Source organism: Mya arenaria, chromosome 5 (assembly GCF_026914265.1).
Source record: "Mya arenaria isolate MELC-2E11 chromosome 5, ASM2691426v1".
Classification (NCBI taxonomy): Eukaryota; Metazoa; Mollusca; class Bivalvia; order Myida; family Myidae; genus Mya; species Mya arenaria.
In genome coordinates this window covers 69,093,861-69,100,813 of record NC_069126.1, presented here as the reverse complement: position 1 = coordinate 69,100,813, position 6,953 = coordinate 69,093,861, and positions in this window count along the sequence as shown.

Below are 6,953 nucleotides of genomic sequence, written 5' to 3'. Positions count from 1 at the left end.
TAAGTCCCTTAAAACAGTATTAAGTTCAGCCGATTTTTTTGTTTGGTTTAATTTGTGCCATTTTACCCTTTTAAGCGTTTTGGGAATTCGAAAGGGAATTATCTGTATGCTTATCACAATGAGCTATTTTTCGTTTAGATAATTGTATAAAAGTTTGCTAAAATAACATCTTCAAAGACCAAAATAATAGTAAAAAAATCCAAATGTTGCGCTTCTTCAAAAGTTGTATTGAAATCCATATATTTCAGTTCCAATGTGACACGCCTTCACTGTTTACATATTGTACAATTAGCGCGAAATATCTTAATTAACTAATCAGTAAATTTCACTTTCTTCACTATGGTCATTTTAACACTGGTTCAGCCACACGTCAGAGACTTTCTGAATACATGCAATTGCGTTAATATATCAATGCACAACTTTCGTCAATTTGAATTGAACTTATCAGATGTATTTAACAGGGTATTTATTTTTATTAAATCCATGGCGCGATCATAACTCTAAAAAGCGGCCGTATAAATAACTTTCAAGTTTTTTTTTAGTTTAGGGTTAAGGTCATCATTGTTCATGTCAAATAGGCACTTAAAAAACACTGGCCCGTTTTAGTAGGTGATGCACATTAGATATAACATTTAAAGTATAAAAAAATTATGATTTTTAATGCAACAGTACACACATCCTCATAAAATTCTGATGAATAAGTGTCGAAAGTGCAATAACGGGGTTATAGCAGGTACAACCCATTATAGTTGTGACCTGCAGAATGTCTTTGTCTCACGAGCTAATTCAAATTTCTCGCATGTTTCAACTTTATTTAGTAGTGGCGGGTTTGAATCAATGCTGAAACAGACCCAGACTACTACGTTCAGGAATGGGCTGTGAAAATGTGGTGACAAAATTCGCCGTCTGTGATATTGTGCAAACAATGCATTTTGCACTTCTTGTTTTGACAATCAACCCAATAACAACCATTCTTTGCAAAAGTGTATATCGAAACATTGAAGATGACACTTATTATCTGCTTGAATTGGATTCTTACAACCCCGGACCAAGCAATTGGTGTGCATCATAATATTACCTTGTACATACGTTCAAATCCCCATTACACTGCAATGTTCACAGTAGTACTGCAGGTCTATTTGGGCCGTTATACACATATATTTGTCTTCCAGCACCTTGTTCTCGGATACAAGTGTCGGTCGATATCCGTCACAGGTTAGTAAAATTCAGAGTTAAATGGACTATCAGGCGCGTAAATATAGATATACGAGTACTCGGCTGAATCCATATGATATTGACACAAAACAGACAACGTTGCAATACGCATACTTGACTACCTGATGTTTATTTCAAAATACTTAATAAAGCACCTCAGAACGACCAGAATGAACCAGATTGCACCGTGGTTTACAAATGTTCCGAAGGGGGTGCAAGCACATTCATCAATAGAGGGCTAGCTACGCGCCTGACTATGGCTGTAAACCAAACACTAAGATATTCGTATTGACATGCTTTTGAACGTGTGTTTGGTTTTACCTAAGATCAAGGCCTTCCCCTAGAAGACACGTGCAAGTATTGGTGGATGAGTGCGGGAGGCGGTGTTCACTCTTCCGTGCGTCAATTTTTTTTTCAATGCCAATTTAACAACAACATAAAATGATTGCTTTGTTGCCATAAATTGGCCTGCCCAAGATGTCTCTCAATCACAAGGACAAGAATTTTGATAAGTTGTATGTAGCCTCATATTTTTGCTGTTAACTAACAAAAATCAAATAATATTCCTTTGGCCAAAGCATGCCTTGGCCTTAGTAAATAGCGTCTGAAGTAAAAAAAGAAAATAAAGAAAATTTCCTGAAACCGCAAGTCGCAGACCCTTGAAATAAAGTTTTTGAGCATGGTGTAATGGTGCTTTACACAGTTTGTTCAAATTAAGGTTTTTTGCTCTCTAGACTGGCCCTGTGTGGTTTCCATGTTCTTTGTTAGTCTTATTTTAAAAATCTTCTTTAAAATTAGGGCCGAATGAACATGCACTCTCACTCACACTCCAACCACTATCCCGTTAGGGACACTCAAGTGATCACTTGAGTTGAATGAATGGAGTGACACTCAAAAGATCTTTCTGTTTTCAAACGCCTCGCTTACACTCCATCTCATCAAATGACCAATTCAGTACAAATACATGTATGTTTTCATGATCATATCGGATTATCTGTTTCACTATGGTGGTGTTTACAGTGTTTAATGTTAACATATGTTTTGGATTGTGAGTATTTAAAATAACAGTTCCAAAATTCGTTAAAATTCGTTTTCTGTTGTTGTTGTTGTTTTTTTTAAATAGGTCTTAGAGTTTAAAAAAATAAAGTATTTATAAAAAAGCACATTATATGGAAATAGTAAACGAATGAATCTACTTTTTAAAGAAAATTACATCTCGGACTGAAAGCAAATCAAGAAATGTAGGGAGCCTTTGATCGGATGATGATGACGGTAACAACAACAACAATAATAATAATAATAATAATAATAATAATAATAATAATAATATCATTATAGGATGATAATAATAATAATAGAATAAATCCAACTGAATGTAGGCTGGAAAATACATATTATTTCTCTGACCAAGGTCTGAAATGAACATGTTGCGTAAAACCATGTACGCGAAGTTAGCGGCCTAACAGCATGACGTATTTCAAAACTTTTAATATGCGTTCTTTTCAACAATGATAAATTAGATGTTTCTATTCAAAGGTCAATGTTCTTACGAACATATAAGCATTTTTCCTTATTTTTTAGGCTGCTGGATTGAGTGGTATCGGAATTTTAGACCGCTAGGCCATCAGGCCGTTAGGCCCCAAGATTTACGCTGCTATGGCGCTGGATTGCTCGATCAAGTTTTTGAAACAAATGTTAATAATCGCTCCAGAGTATTGCATTTCGCATAAAAAACCCAATGGTTTCAGCATTGTTTTAGAAAAAACTAATATAAAAATGTGTTGAATAAGAAATGATATAAGGCCGCAATTATACTATAATTGTGAATAAAACATTGATTTATCATTAGTTTCCAATTAAACACATGCACAATTTCTTTGAGATAGAGAACAAATTTAGGACTTTAGGATGCCAACTTCACGCCGCTAGGACGCAAGGCCGCTAATTTACGTCGCTTGGCCGCTTACCTCACGTCACTATGCCGCTTAATTCACGTACATGAAGCTGCCTTTTATTGCAGCCATCGATGAATTGCATCCATCAAGTTTGCTGAGCGTTTGAGATCAGCACAAAAAAAAACAAATATGTGATTTTTGCATCCTTTTGAAAAATTGAATTGTTTTGAAGTCCACGTTATTGAAGTAAAATGTACTTCAATGGATTATCCCGGTCTCTTGAATATTATCTGGGAACGAGCGGCCTTGCGGAGTGAAGTTGGTGGCCTAGCGTCCTACTTCTCTACTTCAATGCAATTGAACATTCGTTTCATTTTATGAAAACAATGATTAATCAAAGCATATGTATTCATAGATTAACACAAATCATATTTATATGTGTTTGCTTCTTAAACAATACTTGTTTACGAAACAATCAACACTCTAAAGCGAGTATAAAACAAATTTGATCACCAATCCATTTAGGGAAAATGCCGGTATTCGCTTAAGGATATTGATTTGTGAATAGGAACATAAGATTAATTATTGTGTTAGAAGAAAGCGCATATATAATGTTTTGAATTAGGAAGCAATTTTAGGTGGCCGCTTACTTCACGCCGCTTGGCCGACATGCCGATAGGCCGCTAACATCACGTACATTGCAGCTTTGAGGTTTTACGCAAGATTTTTATTACAGAGCGTGGTCAGGGCATTAATATGTCTTTCCCAAAAACCAGTCAGTTGAATTATTATTAGTAGTATTAGTATTAGTATTAGTAGTAGTAGTATTGTTATTATTATTATTATTAATATCGCTCTTTTTCTTCTTCTTCTTCTTCTTTTTCTTCTTCTTCTTCTTCTTCTTCTTCTTCTTCTTCTTCTTCTTCTTCTTCTTCTTCTTCTTCTTCTTCTGCTTCTTCTTCTTATCATTTTTATTATTATAAAAAATATCCTACATCGCTTGAGTTGTTATTCACTATGATGTATTATTTTCACACCCGAAGCCGATTCATTTGCTTATTCTTTCCATGTGTTTTCGACTTAACATTTAGTATTTTTAAACGCTAAAAAACAGTTTTTGCAAACAAACAAAAAATAAATTTATACACGAAAACACATTAATTAACGTGATACATTGCATAACGGCTGCATATTAAAACACACACACACGTGCATTTCAATGCGTTTTGCATCATTTTGTTTATTTCCAAAATGTTTATTCAAGCGATTGTTTTAAAATATTAATTTCAAATTATAATAGTAATTGTCTTTTATTTGACACCATTTCTAACAATAAGGTACCCAAATCTTATATAAACATATTTTTTATGTTTACTGAAAACACCACCATAATCCGAAATGATCATGAACAAGTACATGTATTTGTTATTGTATTGGTGACTTGATGAAGTGGAGTGTTAGTGAGGCGTGTGATTACGAACATATCTCTTGAGTGTCATCCCCCTTGTACCACTCAAGTTACTTCAGTGTCCCTTGCGGGAATGTGGTTGGAGTGTTAGTGCGAGCGGCTGTTCTGAATGTGTCCCTTAGTTCCCGAATAATGAACATAGCAATACATATAAGATAGTTTGACAAAATATATTTTAGTTTTCCATTGCAAAAAGACAGCAAACATTTGCACACTAAGATCTTATAGTTTGTATTTCATTTCTCAATAAATATTCATGTATTAAGATTGATTAATTTGACCTATGATTAAAGGCTATTCTTTCTGATCAATATACAACTGTCGTACCTGATTGACAATGCGTTTAATATCAGTTGAATTCTCAATTAACTATACTACTACCTACCTACCTACCTACCTACCTACCTACCTACCTACCTACCTACCTACCTACCTACCTACCTACCTACCTACCTACCTACCTACCTACCTACCTACCTACCTACCTACCTACCTACCTACCTACCTACCTACCTACCTACCTACCTACCTACCTACCTACCGACCTACCGACCTACCTACCTACCTACCTACCTACCTACCTACCTACCTATCTATCTATTTATTTATTTATTTATTTATTTATTTATTTATATTAATCCATTCTATTTTTAAATGAGTCGTGTTTTCATAGATATAATTGTCTGTACCTGTTTTGCAGCCTTATTTTATTCACATGTTACTGTTTTTCCCAATCGCTCCACTCCGACAATCTGTTTAAGTTTATTTTCTGCAAACATTCAAATTCTTGCTTGTTATACCATCCGCATACAGGATAATCATATTTTGTATTTCAAATGAAATGCTATTTACATTCATGCATAAGAAACATGATGAGTCCTAGAATGGAGAACTACATAGTTTATTAATCTTCGTGAATATTCATTTCAAGCTTAATAATTTGATGTCTATCGTTCAAATACAAAATTAAATGTTTTAAGGACTTATAGCTAAAAATTCTATATTTTAATTGATGTTTAAGAATTTCGTGATTAACCTATTCAAATACTATGATATTTTCATCCGGATGGGGAAATCAATTGTCTGCATTCGAAAGGATTATTGGAGTTGTTTTGGTCATGTATTTAGACATTGGATTAGTATTCATTCTCATTCATCAGAGGTTTGATAACGGTATTTCTAACGCATAGCATCATCACTTGGGTAAAGAGATTAGGTTGTTTAAGCTGATTAAGTATGGTTCGTTCTCAAATGGTTTGACACGTTCTCAAAGGTAGATAAACAAACACTGTTATTGATATCTACTGTATAAACATACACTTCGCCATTTTCCCCCATTCCTTAAGATGCTAATACAGATAAGTTGATACATTTAGCAGTTAGTTTCCTGCTTCGAGTTTCCAGCCTAGCTGTTTTACACGTAAGCATTACAAATTAAAGTGAAGTCAGCCATCATTAGAGTGTTATTGCATATTAGATATAACAATCGAGAATATTATGTTGTATTTATATTGATTAACTATTATATTAGAAAAAAGTGGTCTAATTGAATGCATTAGAATATTGCTAAAACTAATCGGGTATTGTTTTAATTAAGTGCACAGATCTTTGTTCACAAATCGAATCGTAAAATCGATGTGTTCAAAATCAAGTTTTGCATGCATATTATATTTTATTTTTTACATACATATATAGTTCATTTATGATGATTTTTCTTGATTTAAGATGTAGAAATGCCCCCTAACAAGTCGTACAGTTGAACAACAAGATTTTCAAAATTACATGCATAGCTTAATTTTAAAGCTGACTTTTGTATCAGAAATTAAATAATCATGCAAATGATTCGATTACATTTTATAACTTAATAAGTTTCTGTTTTTTGTTTTAAATTAAATTAAACATGCAGTTTAATTGGGCAGCAGCCCCTGCACCTTTTATTTCCCAAGCATAATTTATTGTCTAAAAGGAAGCCAACCGTCTGAATTTATCATTTTGTATTGATTTAACTTAATTATTTCAGGAAAAAACCTTTAAACCTCAAACTGAGCTGAAGATTTAGGGGGTACAAGCGCCACATGAAACAATAGGCCCCATTTTGATCAAGTGATGATAACTGATACAAATGAAAAAGAGAATAACTACAACCAGAAGCCAATCACTAGATTGGATAAGCCGAAATAAAAAGTATAACCAAGTTATTAGCATATAATATCATCGTATGAGCCAGTTAGACAAAAATGACTTAGACTGATTAATGGTGAATTGCTAAATAACATGTGAATATTAGATATATATACTAAACTTGTCTACGCCTATACCCTTTTTCAGAAATAGCGATATGGGTAACGGTGTAAATTTATCCTTTACATAATTAA